General features: G+C 37.3%; 1 pseudogene; it reads right to left on the bottom strand.

Annotated features, from left to right (window-relative positions):
- Positions 1 to 2,255: 2,255 nt before the first annotated feature.
- Positions 2,256 to 11,319, bottom strand: LOC124858797 (annotated as a pseudogene).
- Between the last annotated feature and the right edge of the window lie 6,552 nt (positions 11,320 to 17,871).

Below are 17,871 nucleotides of genomic sequence, written 5' to 3'. Positions count from 1 at the left end.
TAATGACCACTTTCACCCTCTTCACAATATTATCATACTACTCTCCAATTTTGCATTATTTGCTGTTATTTCAGTTTTTAACTTTGTTCTCACTCTTTTCTCTTCCTAGAAGCTACACCTGGCCTGACTCTGTGTCTACCTGTGACACCTTTCTGGAGAGGGGAATCGTCCAAGCTTCTGCTGGCAACAACTTAATGCTCATTCTCTACCGATGACCCACATGGCCCTGTCTTTCAGTGTTTAACCCTTTCTCTCTCCTAGATATAGCAATTGACTGAGCTTTTACTGTGACTAACTCTATGTGCTCTCTTTCAGACTCTATCCTTGAAAACTTGCTCAGAGTTTATCTGTTCTTTCTTTCTAGGTGAAACAACTAAAGGAGCTACATCCATTAACATTTACTTTTCCTTCCCATAGAAAGGACTCCTGGATCAGTGCTTCTTTGTTCTCTTTGTGTCTCTGCTCTGTTCTCTCAAACCCCTAGTCAGTCATGGCAGATGACCGCTCACACTGAGCCTGGTTCTGCTGGAGGTTTCTTCCTGTTAAAAGGGAGTTTTTCCTCTCCACTGTCACTACATGCATGCTCAGTATGAGGGATTGTTGCAAAGTCAATGCCAGTGACTGTCCACTGTCTCTACATGCTCATCCAGGAGGAGTGAATGCTGCAAGTCACTGACTGGATGCAATCTGCTGGGTTTCCTTAGACAGAAAAACTTTTAATCCAATTTGAATAAATAACTGAATTTGACTGCACTGTTCAATGGTTAGGACTAATTGGAATGTATGTACCTGACTTTTGTGAAGTGCCTTGAGATGACATGTGTTGTGAATTGGTGCTATATAAATAAACTGAATTGAAAAGCAGAACTGCAGACTCTGACATTCCCTTGTGGAATGTGATACATTTTCCTGTGTTTAATGAGCAAACCTGCAGAGGTGAAAGTAAAACATGTTATTTGCATTAGACAGGAGAGAGAAATTAAAAAGTTTTCTCTGTGTGGAGGAGGATTTGGGACACATTGAGTTCAATGTTGCTGCCACTGATTAAAGGAAGATGCTGCATATGATTGACTCCAATTACTCTGGAGGTTTGACTGCCAATTACTTTTTTACTGAGCTAAATTAAAAGCACAAATATCAAATAGCTGTAAAGCATGTCTTCGCTGCTCATAGTTTCCAGACTGAAATTCTAGCTGCATGACAAATCATTCACTTTACAAGCATTTAAAGTAAGACTTTTTGTCTAACAAACGCCATCTGAAGCTCTTCTCTGACACCTTCCTATAATGTTTGGCCAAAATGTGCATGGTTATAGAGACTGTACTAATCTCTAATTTAGTCTAATGGTGGTCCTTTAGAAAACTGAAGTGCAAAGTTTCTGCATATTTCTGTTTAAAGATGACAGTGATCCTTCAAAATCTTCGTTTTCACTTTGTGTAACAAGTATAACCTCATTGTTTAGATGGTATAAAGTCAACTTCCCTTCTCATCTTCAATTCTTTACTGCTTCAATTTTTTGCTCTTCCCATGCTCAGTACATAATGATAAGGTCGCCGCTTTTGCACTTTATGTATGACAGATTTGTGTCTGCCTCTCACTCACCTGCTGAGTCTCTGAGAGAAACGTCGTATACATACACCTCCAGGCAGGGGATCCTTTCAAACTTTCTGAATACTTTCTGCTAATTGCTTTCAGTTGGTGAGCTCTGCTGTGGACCAGTTGAGCTTTTGCCCAATAATGAGGGTTCCTGGAGGCAACTATGACTTATGACAAGTCATGATCAATTTATAGTTTGATATATTTAGATTTTTTTATGCTGAGTATGATTTTATGAAAATGATGCATTGTATTTTTAACCAGAAATGTATTCTTATGCCTACCTGTCCCTTATTTTCTAAGTTCTTTTTTATTTTTATCTTGCTCCTAGCTGTTCTGTGATTAAAAAGTGTTTTTGAATCATAATGCATCCATGAAAAGACTTTATTCTGCTGTCACGTCAACAGCAGTAATTATTAAATTATTTTGTTCTCTTAAACTTAATTGGCATGGGAGACAAAAGACCTTGGCACTATTATGTGTAACTTATGCATTGTTCAAATACATGAAATATAACTCTTTCTGTCATTAAAATCCCATAGTTATAAAAATACTTTTGTAAATTACAAGAGAACACCATAGAGAGGTTTTAAAATTTCAAAATGCACAGTATGTATTGTATTATCATCACCAATGCATTTAGCAAAAATCAGACACAGTTAGAGAAAAATAAATATATTTTAATCCTTTTAAAGGCTTCATACTGTCACAGTAACAACATCCCGATTTGCCCAGTGTTGTCAAAAACTACTAGCATAACATCTTAGGTATAATTTAGCCCCTGTTGAGACGTGTGAGCTGGAATGTCAGTTACTCTACTTGCTACCACATTCAAATAACATTTCATCATACAGAGCTGACAACCTCTGGTAAAGACTTGCAACAAAGCTTTAAATATATTAATCTTTTATTGCAGTAGTATAAACTCACACTGTAAAACACTGCTTTAAATTGACCACATTTTTTATTATATTAATAAAAAGGTTAAATGTTTGTTTTTAACAATATCACAAGAAGCACACATATTTGCAACCCAAACATGTCTTTTTTTTCAGTTCCAGTTTTTTAAGTTTCTCAAAGTATTTTTAATAAGTCAATCATCACTTTCTGTTTTCCAGGAGTCTAGATAGGGTTTGTCACTAAGGCCTGTTTCTCTTAATTACTCCTCAAAATGGGAAGAACGAGAACATTCCATTCCACACACTGTAAGAGGGATGGGAAGGAAGGTAAAAAAAGATGTGCATTCAAATCTCACTGTTAGATAATTGCTGCAAAGGGTGGAACAAAACCTCATGCCCATTGTTAAGTACGGCACAGGTACTATCATGATGTGGGCATGTTTGTCGTCCAAATGCCTTAGGAATCTTATTAGATTGTATGCAATAATAAAAAATGTGAAATACAGGGACATTTTCTACAAAAATGTGCTGGCCTTTGCCAAAAAAACTAAAAATAGGTCATTTTTAGCAGGATGATGATCCAAAATTTACTACAGAAACTACAGAAATGGTTCACCAGACACACAATTACTCTTCTTCTAAGTCAATTACAGCCACAGGGTAAAATCCAATAGAATATAGAAGACTAAGTGCTTCCCTGTTGGCAAAAAGGGTTTGTAAAAAAATGTTTACAGTGGGGATTTGAATAAGTGGTGATGGCACCAGTGGTTTTGTAGGAACAAAAATATCAACATGTGGGAGTTTTTTACCACAATAAAAGATACATTACTCTTAAAGCTTTTTGCAAATATTTAGCAGGGGATCCAACAAGAGTTGAAGGAGCTCCTTTTATTTCTTTAAAAGCAAAACAATGATGTTGCATCACAAAATAGTTACATTCAAAACAACCATTTCATCACATTTAACCAAACCACAAAATACTGAGACAATATCCAGAAGGTCCGATCTGTTGTTTTGATTAAACTAGAATTCATAATCTAAAAGGCACTTTATAAGTCACATCTTACAGTAACAATATACAGGGGTTTCAGTAAACAGCCTCAGTTTAGTGCACAATACCACTGCTGTACTGTCATAGGTACTGAGGTAACAATGAATGCAACAGTTATACAAGTAAAGGACTAATCTGTGTCTTTTCAGACTGTAAAAGCACATAAAAACTATGAAACAAAAAAATAATTCTTCAGAGTTCGTCTCTGTAATATTTGAGCAATGGGTGACACATACCCTGCAGTTTATGCCATAAATGCCACTCTTTTCTTTATGGAAAGAGTTGCTTTCTGTGCTACACCATTTTCATTTGGAACAAATTTCTAATTATGCTACCAAACCATTAAAAATGTAATGCCATAACAATCTATACACAAGTTACAAACGTGGCTGCACTGTTTTAATTAGCGCTAAAATTGCTGATAGCTTAAGAGTTTTTACATCCACATACATACAAACATGCACCCCACATGCACAGCTTTCACACTCTGATCACTCTGGCAAAAAATCTTTATCATTACATCAAACTAAAATAATATTTTATTCTACAGACTGTGTTCCTGAGATTGTGGAAATGCATTTGATATAATGATGGCCTTTTGCCCAAAGATCAGAGGTTCCAAGGTGTGCTTGTGTGGGCAGCTATGTATGTACCCCTTAAGATTTCACCAACCATCAGCCAATAAGAAAGACAACTAAGATGCTAACTGAATATTGTCACAACAGTGTATTTCCAGATAGTCCTGCTGCTAAAAATGAACAACTTAAATGCATCCATGGTTGAGAAACCCTTAAAAATAAACAGAATATGTTTGTGGAAAATAGTTCAACCAGGACATGAACAAATGCGCAGCTAAGTGAGTCAGGCATTATTAAGAGAAACATTAACACATGTTTTTCTCGCACTTTTACATGGACCTTTGTTGTCTATAAAAATAGATATAGAATATTACCAGCCTTGTTCTTCAGTGAGCAACTCTTGTGTGCTCTACTGCTACTCAGTCACAAAGAGTCACAAAGAGGTCAATCGGCCATCTTGAGTTTACTGTACATCTTTAAATATGCTTGCCTTCATTGGGTGAGTGGTTTGTTAGTTGATGGTTGGATATTGACGGTTGTGTTGGAGTAACTGCAGTCGTCCTAGCTTTGTTTTCTACCCTGAAGGAGGAGGAGTTGAGAGGACTCCTCTTGAGGATTTTATTGGCCAGCAGGTTGCATGTCTTCCTGTACTGGTGGCGCAGCAGGGAGTAGACAAACGGGTCACTTGCTGCCTTGCTGTAGGCCAGACATTTGGAGAAGACACCCCAGTGAGGATTTATTGGCCCTGGGGAGAAGAGCTCTACAATTCTACAGCAATTAAAGCAGAAATGGAAAGAATAATCACACAAAGTCTTGGGTAAGTATTTACACCCTTTAAACATGTTTACATTTGTCATGCTACAAACGTGAAGCTTAATATATATATATTGGGGCTGTAGGTCAAAGACCGAGCCAAAGGAAGTGATTTTCAAGTTTAGGAAAATAATACATGGTTTTCAAAAGTTTTGATAAAAGTCTTTGTATTTACGCATACATTTGTATTAAACCCCCTCTGAAAACCCCTAAACAAAAATCAATGGACGTTGTGGCCCTTCTAACAATGGAAGGACCATGACACAACTCCAAACTTACCAAGACCAACCAAGAACGGAGGAGATGCAGAAGGATGCAGCTTAGGTGGGAAAATTTATCAATAGGACGATTATTAGTCATAAACTCAACAAATCTGGCCATCATCATAGAGTGAGAGGATGAATGCCATTGTTAAAAGAAAGCCACGAGAAATAACATCGCAGCTTGCCACAATCATTAAAGGAACACAGCCAACACGTGGAGGAAAGGGCTCTGATGAGACCAAAATTAAACTTTATCCTACATGCCAAACAGATCCCTTAATATATAGCTAATGCTACAATGAAATTATTTAATTCAAAGCATTTTTTATATGTTAGATTGGCCCAGCCAAAGTCCAGACCTAAATCCAGTAAGAAATGTGTGGCAAGATGTGAAAATCAAATTACAACGACACTCCCCATCTAATCTGACTGATCTTGAATTATTTTGCAGGAAGGATCAGCAGATTTTTGTTTCTAAACAAAAATAAAATAAAGCCAATATCACTACCCTTTGATTTCACAAACATACATGAAAATTTGTGGTTGTAACATGACAGCATGTGGAAAGTTCAAGAGTTATGAATGCTTTTGTAACACACTGTACAAGGCAAAATGCAGAAAGAAGAAGGTATACACAAGAAGAAATGCAAGAAATATTGTCACAAATCATTGCTTCACTTAACAACTTGACTTTATTTTTTCTTGGAATCGTTGATAATCAAAATGAGCTGTTTTTGGTCAACATGGGGGAAATGACAAATTCAATTCCAGCCAGTCAAATAACTGTGTTACTCTTTAAAAGGGACAAGCGGATAATGATGATCATGTTTGTTATACATCATAAGCTGTGACATAATGAAGATAAGGCAGCATAAATGTTTAAAATGTCACTGGATGACAAAGGGAGGACTAAAAGCAATTATTCAATCGAAAATAACTTCATCAGTAGCCAGGAAATGTATTTTTCTAAATTTTATTTCCCTGGAACTGAACTCTTTAACTTCATTGAAACATTGTCACTGATGCTGTGTGCTGGAAATGTATTTTAAATTATGTGCTTCAGAAAAAAATTCAGACGGTTGTTAGTTTAATGAGAACAGCTTCACAGTTACCCACTCAAACCCCCTCACCCCCCCCCCCCCCCCCCCCCCCCGTTATACAGCGGTATACATTTTAGCTCACCTTGTAATGACATAAGGCGTGAAACACACCACAAATGTGCCAATAAATGTACTGATCTTGTTGGTGGCCCTCTGCCTTCTCTGCTTCTGCTCCTCCAGGCATTTCTGGCGAACACTGCCAAGGCAACACAGTTACCGTCACAACTTCCAGAGCAATGAGACATGCAGACATAATGGAGGAATTTTAAGGAGAAAAAAAACATGTGGGACCGACATGAACAAAGCAGCCATCTTTGATGTGCATTTTCTCATGACATTTTTACTGAACCCATATATTATGAGAATTGCCAAAAACAATCTAATTGGAAACACTTGATTTGAATTACATATATAGTTTGTCCAGTAAACCATACAATTATGAGCTACACACACTAGTACCTATAATTTTATTAATTACAAATTAAAATTTGAATGCATTATATGTTAAAATAATATACATGAATATGTTATCAGTTGTTTATTTATTATATATATATATCGTGTGCTGCAGGTCATGATGAAATACTTTAAACTGTCACTGTGGCTCATTAACTATATTCTAACATGTGATTGGCTAACCTGCACAGCAACTCAACTGCAGACCAAGCCTTGTTTATATCATTTTAGCCCTACTCACTATCTTTGATCGGTATGGCTGACAGATATCTAAATTTATAATGGGCTGCAACCAGTGGGTGGTTTTGATGTGGGGGATACGGCTTTCCGCCCAGGGTGGCATGGCCTGTTGGGGGCACAAAGGTTTTATGTCTGATTTTATGATTCACTTGTAACTAAAAAGACTATTTTGGTGCTATTCCCTCCTGTCTGTTTGCAAAATGTCTGAAAAGGTTATGAATGGATTTGAATGACATTTTCACACCTGGTGTGTATTAAGACAAGGAACAGATGGCTAGATTTTAGTGATGATGCAGAGCACCATCTGGATCCTGGATTTTGTTGAAGGATTTTTTATCATTGACAGACCATTGGGCGACAACTTGGAATTTCCAAATGGTTTCTAACCCTGTCATCAGCTGACTTGCCGTGGCCTTAGAGGAGGTCTGCACCCTCTGAGCGCTTTTCTAGTTTTAAGTAGTCATGACTGTATTGTACTACCTGTAGTACTACATCTTACTTATTTAGAATGGTCAGATCTGTAAAAATAAAGAGGACTTTCATTGCTATATTCGTATTAGAGCCACTTCAGACTGAGACAAGGTTGAAAACTTCCAGGTATCAAGTAGTCAAACCTGGAATAATTTATTGCACTCAGATTACAGATGTTTTGGAAACACTGTTAAAAAAGTATTTGTGTTTGTTTGTGGAGTTGGTGGCAGGAGGATGGGCCAACCCAGATTGAAATTCATTAATGAACTGCCACTGGCTGCTACACAGGACTAGGGGGTAATTAAATAAAAAAAACATACCTAAATAAATGTATAAATGTGTTTAAGAATCTTATTTTCTATATGATTTTTGAATAATTTATAAAACTGGATAGATAGACAGACAGACAGACAGACAGACAGACAGACAGACAGACAGACAGATAGATAGATAGATAGATAGATAGATAGATAGATAGATAGACAGATAGGACATGTGTTTACATTTCTTTATAGATGTTTACCTGGGATGAATATCCACCAGCAGCACCAACGTCTGCATCGTGATCACGTCGATGCGCTTGCAGTGAGACCTTGCAACCTTTAGCACTTTCAGATATGTTACACACATCACGATCAGCGTGAGGAGGAACGTTAGACAATGCAAAGCCACAGTGAAAACGATGAACTGCTTCCCAGCTGTCTTCGCCCGGACATTGCAGAGGGTGCACGATGCGTAAAGATGGTTGTACCCGAGCCAGGAGCTACAGGTGGCCACCGTGGAGAAGCAAATAGAGTGTATCCAGGTGTATCCCAGCACTATTAACGCATCCCGGTGGCGTATTCGTGAGTGGTAGCTCAGCGGGAACACCACCGCCACCCATCTATCGATGCTGAGCGCTGCCATGCTAAGCATTGAGTTCGTGGTGAGAAAAGTGTCGAGGAAACCCACGATCTGACAGAAACCGCTGCCTCCGGGGTGCCCTGAAGTGACGAGCCCGACCAGAGTTAGAGGCATGTTGGACACGCTCTGCAACAGGTTGCAGAACGTCAAGTTGAGGATGAAGAGACCGGGTACCTGTCTGCGAATCTCCGAGTTGTACAGAAAGCAGATCAGCACCACGACGTTTGAGAGCAACGACACGACGATAGTTCCCAAAATCAGCAAAGAAACAACTATGTCCGCTGCGTTCATGGCGCCTCCGCTGCCCTGACTTAGAAAGAGCGCATCCGCAGTCTTCATGCAAACTGTAACCAGTAACGATGGTCAGAAGTCCAAATCATGCTAACCGTATGCAGGACTCAAATGTCTCCAGAAAATGACATGATCTTTTTAGCCCCGTTTACTATCAGACCAGTTGCTATCGGATCGTATGAGAGAATCTGGATGCGTGTTTGAATGGGGTCAGAACTGATGGGCTTTCTCATTGAGGCGCTGCGGTAGTTTCCCCCCTAGAACATAACTCTGGAATCACATCTCAAGCCTATCTTGCTGCGCAATTGCGCAAAATGATAGACAGACTTAGAAAAGAGTGAAATCCGGCTACCTGAAGCGTGTCTGTGAGAACGTTTTAATGCCTTACTATGTTCCCTCACATTTCTGGTGCACCCCTGCTCAAGCAAAGCTTTTGTAGAGTAAAAATAGAAATACGACGCACAGTGACGTAACTGGTGATTAGGATGAGGTCATGCGCGTCACGCTGAACTTTGCTCTGCTTCATACAAACGGGAAGTTTTGGAGAATTAAGACCGTGATTAAATGTTTGGCAAATTAGACTGAATGAAATTAACTATTCAGCGTCACTTTGGTTTATTAAAAATGCAGCACACACAGGAATCATATTAAAATAGAATTCTTCATTAAAAGGTATGGATGCATTACATTAGAGTGCAAAACAGCGCATCCCAATTTAAAACAAATAAATTGTTAAGAACTGACAGAAAACGGAAAAAGTTATAATATAGGCTTGATACTTTACTGGAAAGTGTAAAGTTTTTCAGTGGTTTAATAGAAGCATCTGTTTTCTCACATTTGAGATTTTCAGGAAGTTGGTTTTAAAGTTTGGGAGAAACTTAATGCTGCCTCCTCTTCTTTACTGATTAAAAGGTCTGTGATGACTTCAGGTATCTGTTTCATTTCTGACTAAGACTAAGGTGTATTTTGGCCCACTAACACTCAGAGTCTTGTGACTGCTAAAAAATACTATTAAACTTTTCCTTTTACAAACAGGGAGCCAGTGCAGTAATTTATGAACAGATATTATATGCACCTTGCAGATGTTTTTTTATATCCTTTGAACGTTTGCACATCCTGTTATGTTAAAACTACAAACTTCAATCAGTTTTACTGCAATATGTGAAAGGCTAACACAAGGGCACATGGTTTTCAAAAATAAATTACAGATGAGTGAAGTATATGATGCATGTCATCCTGAAGGTTGGCTTTATTCATCAGATCATTAACTGAAATATTATTTTATAAAAATAATGTTTTATCTGATCTTGCATTGTGAATGGTTGTTGAAGGTATACCAATTATTGTCTAAGTTAGTTCTAAGAATAACTTAACTTCATTTCCAGATAATCCTTGGATTTAAAACATAAATAACATTGAATGGTAATGTTCCATCATTTTATTGGTCATGGTTTTTAACCAAATTGATTAACTTGTTCCTATTGCATATAGTCCTTGGTCTACCTTATTCTTTCATTTTGCTTGGTAGTTTAGTTAGATTGTTCTAGTATAGTAAAACTGTTGTTGATTGACACATGTTCAACTTTAAGTTGACTTATTTTTGTTAAGAAATGTTTGTATTGCAAGATATTGTTTGAATTTATTCCCTGTGTGTGCAGAGTTTTGCTATTCAGAAATGTCAGAGCTAGGGTCACTCCTTTCACTATTGTTCTAATACTACCGCCTTATTGGGCTGGTATTTACAGGACAACATTTATCAGACATAATTATTATTTAATAAAATATTAATATAATGTAATATAATCACAATATGAATCACAACACAACAAAATTTCATATTAAAATTGTGGAATGATTGTAAATTGATTTATGTAGTTGTTAAATATACTTTATAAGTTTGCTGATGAGAATATACATTAAAATCAAAATTAAACACAAAACTGCATTGTACTATGATACTTAACAATACATTTGAGGAGGTTCTAATGTACACCATAAAAGATTCTGCAAGTTTTATTTGAACTTCTGGGATAGATCTATATTTGAAAAGAATTGAAAATTAAAGTTGTTTCCCCAAACAAATGGAAAAATAAAGTAACAGGATTTAAGCTGTATTATTCTCTTTGAAAAGATTATAGATTGCGATATTTTTGTGCAATTTTCACATATATTTTTGAAAAGAAATGAGATGAAGAGTAAAGAGTGCCATAATTTGTGTACTAATTTAACACAATATTTGACTGTTGGACGTATTAAATCTCACACAACTGGGTGCTTTTTTAATTAAAGGAACACAGTTACTTGTCTATAACACAAATCAATGCATTTACTAATGAACACTTCTTACATTATTTTCAGAACTGGGAAATTGTCCCAGGATTTGAACAAACTTTATTTAAAATGAATTGAGAAAATCAAACATAATTCTCTGAGCTAAGGAGGAGATGTTGAAATGCATGCATTTGTTATCCTATCAGTGTCTAGATATGGTCTAAGTGCCCAAGATAGGGCTTTTAAAGACAACTTTAATAATGAACAATATTCATATCCACTAATTAAGTGTTTGAGCAACATTTACAATTACCCTAACACTGTTTTCTTTCAGGCTTTGTCTTGTGTATTATACCAGGACAATGCCAACCCACTTTCTTTTTTTTTAATACAACAGCATAGCTGAGTAGGAAACACCTGAGGTTTCAGTGCAAAAGTGACCTGCATGTTTGCCATTATGATCTATCAACTGCTTAAAACCTTTGGTGAATAAAAAACAACACATGCTTACATTTCTCAGTTCTATGATGGTTTGTCTTTGTACAGCAGTTAAAAAGTGTTAAATCTTTGCAACCATTATTTTATTTACATGCATTTACAGTTAAACCAAACTTATTCATACCCCTGGCAATTTTAGGTTAAAGAAACTATTTAATTTTGCCAACATATTTCCTGTGACTGGAAGTACTATTCACATGTTGGCCCAACCAGAGTCATGACTTTAGTCTGAAGCTCATCACCCAATATAAATAGTCAAAATGCCAGTGGAAGCATGCAAAAAGCTGGTCAGCACTTAAATGAAAGGTTCATTTACTATAATGACAATGAATATTTCTCAACTGATTAATGAAAATAGCATAAATAGTATGTAGCAAAAATAATCCAAACCACTATGAGCTTGCAAAACTGTGACTTTCTATACAAAGCTATATTATATGTGACTGTAATATTCATTTGTCGGTTTCTGTTTTCTTACATTATTAGAGTTTAAAATGGAGTACTTTTGAGAGTTTCAAAATTGCTGATTTGCAAAACAGATTTAACTTCGGTTTTCATGAAGAAAATAAAAGCCCTGATGTGATGTGTAGCACTTAATTGAAAAAGATTTCACCAATTTCTGGCTGCATGATTAGAAAAAGTGTTCTATTTGTTACATCTGCGCTCAGTTGTGCATCCGTCGTACATCCCTTTACTGACAAAGAATGATGGATTTCCTGTGATGGGGTTTGTGAGGTGCTCGAAGTATTTTTAATTCATTCCACAAAGGGAAATTTCTCACTTCTGCCCTTTCTACTTAGTGAAGGAACAGAAGGTGAAGCTACATTCTACTTTCTTAACGCAGCATTAATTCTCTCCTGTGCTCTTCTGACCGGAATAAAGTTCAACTTCATTTGCTTACAGACTTTGAGTTAATGAGGTGAGGGGCTGCAGCTACGCAAGGCTGTACAAACAGTTCCCTCAAAGTCTCTGAATACGCCTGTTAAATGCCAAAGACATTTTATAATGGTGTGCAGAGAGATGTACTCCTTACATTTACCCTATGTTGCATTTTTAAAACTGTGTTTACATGAAGTATTAACTGAACGGATGTTCCTAAACATGTAGTATTTCTACCAAGTGATGCACTGTTTAGGTAAGCAGTTGTCTAATTTAATGCTTCTTGTTCTTGGAGAGCATCACAGCCCATCTTCACTAAACCTTCTACTTCTGGGTTAATTGACAACTAGCATGGTAAATTAGATACTGTAGATTACATGGAATTAAAACATGTTATTTAGGAGAGTGAGGGCCCTGCTAGAACCACTTTTGGTGTCCTACCCCATGAGTTTCTTTAAAAAAAAAAAAAAAAATTACAACAGATTGATGGTTAAGTACCCATCTACTTGAAGGTTGTATAGACTCTTAGTCCACATGACATTTTTATTCCAAAATAATTTTAGAATATTTGGAAAAGAATATTCCTAGATTAATAATGGAATATTATTTAGTCTATTATTTTAGACAAAATAATAGGCTAAAAACGTCCTCATAAATAGAACTCTATTTCAGGAAATGTATTCAGTAATGTAAAAAAGACCCCAAATATTATGTTTAATTATTGTAAATGATAGATGTGTTAGAAATAAAGCCAGAGGGGCCAGGACATGTATAGAGGAGGGATAGTGAGTACATCAGTAGAAGGACGCCGAGGCTCAAACTGTCAAGCAGGAGGCCTGGAGGAAGACCAAAGAGGAGATATACGTGTGGAGTGAAATTCTACATGAAGGTAGTTGGTGTGAGAGAAGAAGGTGCAAAAGACAAGGTAAGATGGAGCTGGATGACTCGCAGTGGCAACCCCTGAAAGGGAAAAGTCAAAAGAAAAAATAGAAGATACTGAAAGCCATGCAGTCATTTAAATACTCTGAAAACAAAAAAGAAGGTAAGAAGCGTGCCATTAAGGCTCGCTGTTTCAGCTAAAGTGCTGGCACTATGACAATTTATGAAAAGTTCTTTGTTGAAGTTGATGGTTTTTCGGTCACCAATACATTAACAAATTTACTCAACAAACATAAGTGTTTTTTACGCTATTTCAGATCTGATTTTGTGGGTCTTTTTTTTTTTTTTGCATTATTTGTTAAAGGTTTTTTATAAATGCATTCGTCCCGGGGTCAGACACAGGATACGATCCAAAGCCAGCACATGGCAAAGTAAATCAAAAACTTCTCTTCTGAACTTATTTGATGGAAATTAAAAGGTCATTATCACACACATTTATGACATAACGCTATAGCTATTGTGTTATTATTATTGTGTTGTTAAGTTATTACTATACTTTATTTGTACTGTATTTGTATAGACTACATAGTATAATTTAACAATCTGATGCATTTTTAACCTCAGTCAGTGCTTTTTATACATCAGTTAATGCATTATTTTATGGTACTTTACAGTGTTACAACCTGTAGCATCACTTATTGAATTGGAAACCCCCTTGCAGGTAGATTTGTTTGTAAAATGTTGAGGAATGCCTGACCAGGTCTCTGTTAACACTTGGAGGTTTGTGTTCCACCTATGGCACAAAAATTGTTCTTTTAAACATTCACAGGTATAATGTATCAAACATATTTTTATTTTTTTCACATTTATTAACTTCAGTCCTCAACATTCAAAATAACTGTTCTTGACTTTCAACCCCTCAAATGTTTCAGTGATTATTTCAGCATACCTATTGCACAATAACAAAATGGTATGCTCCTTTTTCAACAATTGTCTTGGTAAACTACATCTTTTCACAACACCATCAAGACCTCTTCAATCTATTTAGCATCAACCCTACTGTATATATTTTAAGATTTTGAAAGACCCCTTTTTGGGATCACTAAAACATTGATGCAATGTAACCCTCTCTATAGTATTAATAAGGGGGAATGTTGATATAACAAACCAAATCAATACATTTAAGAAACAAGATTTAGATGCATAAGTTGGAGTTCATTTGTGCATTTCTCTAATCCACACAGATTCATAAGTATACATAAAAAGGTTTGCATACACCACAAATTATATATTGGTTAAACGTTTTTTAGCAAGTCACAGAGAAAATGCACACTTTCTATAACCATCAACAATGTCCTGGCATAATTCTAGATGGATATTTTACTCTTTTTCTTGTCAGAAATGGCAGAGTTTATTTAAATGTGTTGGTTTGCTGGCATTAAACAGGATTAGGCATCCAGGCCACAGGTTTTCTAACAGGTTGAGGTAGGGACCAGTCCAAAAGTTTAATATTAGCCTACTTTATCCATTCAAAAACCAGCTTAGATGTGTGTTTTGGATCCCTTTCCTGATCACACCCACTTGTGTCTAAGATCCAACAATGTAACTCAAATTATCCCTCTAAAAAGGAAATTCACAATAAGAAACAAGATGGCGATTAGAGAAGTTTATTGATAAAAGTTAATATCTTTGGCGCTCGGACCCCGGAGGAAGACGTGAATGCTGAGAATGACATGAGCTTGAATTAACGTCTTAGGCTTAGAATTAGATAAGTCTTTCCCCCCTGGGATCTGATACTGGTGGTGGAGTGAAGGCCTAAGAAGGTAAGGGAGCCAGGAGGAGTATGGAAGAGAGATGGTGGAGATGGGGCGGTGGAGGGTCGAAGCTCAGCTGCAGAGCGGGGAATCCATGACTTCAAAGTGAAGCCTCAGAGGATGATTGATTAAAGACACATGTGGATCTGACACTGATTGGATGGAGGAGAGATGCACGGTGGAGTCACAGGACGGCCGGGGGGTGGAGGTGAGTCCTTCAGTTTGAATTTTCGTCAAAACTCCATTAGTTACAAAGTTTAAGGGAAAACCTAGAAATCACCAATCTTAATATAAACTGAAAGACGCTGACAATGATACAAAATGAATGTCAGTTTCACACTGAAGGGAGTTTCACTTTAAAAGGGACTGATTGTGCTGCTTTAGAAATGAGCATCTGCTGAACAATGACCCTTCTGGGATGACCCTGACCTCAACCCTATTGAATCAACTTAAACAGGCTCTACCATCTCTGGTAAGAAGAGTGGTCAATTATCCAGCTTGTATTATGCCAGAAGCTATCAAGAAGCTCCTCAGTGCCTTGCAAAATTATTAATTCACATTGAACTTTTTCATATTATGCAACAATATATTACTTTGCCTTCTGTTACACATTTTGATTATTGTAAACAAAAAGTACATTGCAGTACAAAAGTTCTTTATGAGTATTTTGCTCACTAATCCACCATCTAAACACAAGCAGCCATAAGTATTTGCATCAAAGCTCTAAAATTGAAATATATAATTAAATGAATCCAATCCTAAAGGCGCACTCATTCAATTACATACATTCTATTTAAATTCTAGTTAAAACACATTGTGGTCGGGTTCACTTTATATCAATTGGTAAGAGGTTTTCTAGCTAGGGAAGCTCAGCAGACTGAATCGAGTCTTTGATTTTTCAGTAATTCCCGTCCTGATTAAGCATGTGGTGACAGTGGACAGTTGATATGGGATTTTGGTTCTTGTCAACTTTAATGAGATTTTTGGCTGCCTATTTTTTTCTGCTTTCTGATTGAAACATGTAGACATTAGAATGTGTTATGGTTTACGTGCTGTAATGATTCTACTTTTGGGAGCCTATTTATGATGTGTTATTTATCTACAGTATTTGAGTTTTTTATGGTTCTTAGTTAGTTTAATGTGAGTCTGCATCGCATAGTCTCTGTGTTAGGCAAATGTAATTTCTTTGACCTATAGGATTGACAAAGTTAATATGTTTTAATTCAAATAGCAGCTATTCCTCTCGTCTTCTCACTCTGATGAGAAGGTTCTGTTGTCACACATCTGTAGCACAACATTCATAATACCCATCCTATCTGGCAAGTTGGTGGAAGGATGGTGCAGGAACCTCACTATCTCTGACAATGCAAGACTAATGTTGCTGCCACAGTTTAGAACACTCAAGTATCATAGGGTGAGCAAACACTACTGGTAGCAGGGTGAAAATATCCTTAGTTTTTTCTTTAGAATTTCATTTAGAAAAAACATTGATTATTAATTATTAGATTGTGTTTTTAAGAAGAAAAATAAGACTATTTTGTTCACATTTCACAGTACCTGTTATATCTTAGGGCTGCAAAGCGATACAGTTGGTAGCACTGTTACCGTGCATCAGGAAGGTCCTGGGTTCGATTCCTGGGCCAGGGTCCTTCTGCGTGGAGTTTGCATGTTCTCTCCGTGTATGAGTCAGTTCTGTCCAAAAACTCTCACAGTTTCTAAATTGCCCTTAGGTATAAGTGTGTGTGTGTGCACAGCTGTTTGTCCTGTGCGTCTCTGTGTTGCTCTGTGATGACTGCTGGAGGCACCAGCACCCCCGCAACCTGCCAGGGACAAATGGATATTGACAATGGATAAATGGATGCTATCTCTCTCACAGATGAGTCTACATGAAAGAATTCAGGATACATGAATATAAATATATTTACAGTATTTGACAAAAGCGGGTACACCCCCTACATTTTCATGGGACAACAGTGAAGATATGATACAATGCAATCAGTGTACAGCTTGTATAACAGCATAACTTTGCCGTCTTCTTCAAAATAACTCAACACATAGCCATTAATGTCTAAACCGCTGGCAACAAAATTGAGTACACCCCAAAGTGAAAATGTCCATACTGTGCCCAATAAGCCAATTTTCCTCCCTAGTGTCATTACAAAGTGTCAGGTGTGAATGGGGAGCAGGTGTGTTATCACTCTCACGCTTTCTCATATTGGTCACTGGAAGTTCAGCATGGCATCTCATGGCAAAGAACTCCCTGAGGATATGGAAAAAAGAATTGTTTCTCTAAGTAAAGATGGCCTTGGCTATAAGAAGATCGTATACACCCTGAAACTGAGCTGCAGCACGGTGGCCAAGACCATGCAGTGTTTTAACAGGACAGGTTCCACTCAGAACAGGCCTCATCATGGTCAACTTAACAAGTTGAGTGCACATGCTCAGCATCATATCCAGAGCTTATCTTTCGATACAAGACATATGAGTGCTGGCAGAATTGCTGCAGAGGTTGAAGGGGTTGGGGCTCAGCCGGTTTGGACCATTCGCCACAGTTGGTCTGCCTGGCTGTCGTCCCAGAAGGAAGGCTCTTCTAAAGGTCTGCCAACAGTTTGCTGAAGATAAGCAGACTAGGGACATGGAATACTGGAACCAGGTCCTGTGATCTGATGAAACTAAGATAAACTTATTTGGTTGGTTCAGGTGGTGTGAGACGTGTGTGGCGACAACCAGGTGAGGAGTAACAAGACAAGTGTATTTAGCCTGCAGTGAAGCATGGTGGAAGGAGTGTCATGTTTTGGGGCTGCATGAGCGCTGCTGGCTGTGGGAGCTACAGTTCATTGAGGGAACCATGAATTGATGGCTGTGTGTT

The sequence above is a fragment of the Girardinichthys multiradiatus genome, chromosome 22, assembly GCF_021462225.1.
Source record: "Girardinichthys multiradiatus isolate DD_20200921_A chromosome 22, DD_fGirMul_XY1, whole genome shotgun sequence".
Classification (NCBI taxonomy): Eukaryota; Metazoa; Chordata; class Actinopteri; order Cyprinodontiformes; family Goodeidae; genus Girardinichthys; species Girardinichthys multiradiatus.
The sequence above is the reverse complement of the archived record's forward strand: the minus strand, read 5'-3'. Positions and strand labels throughout refer to the sequence as shown.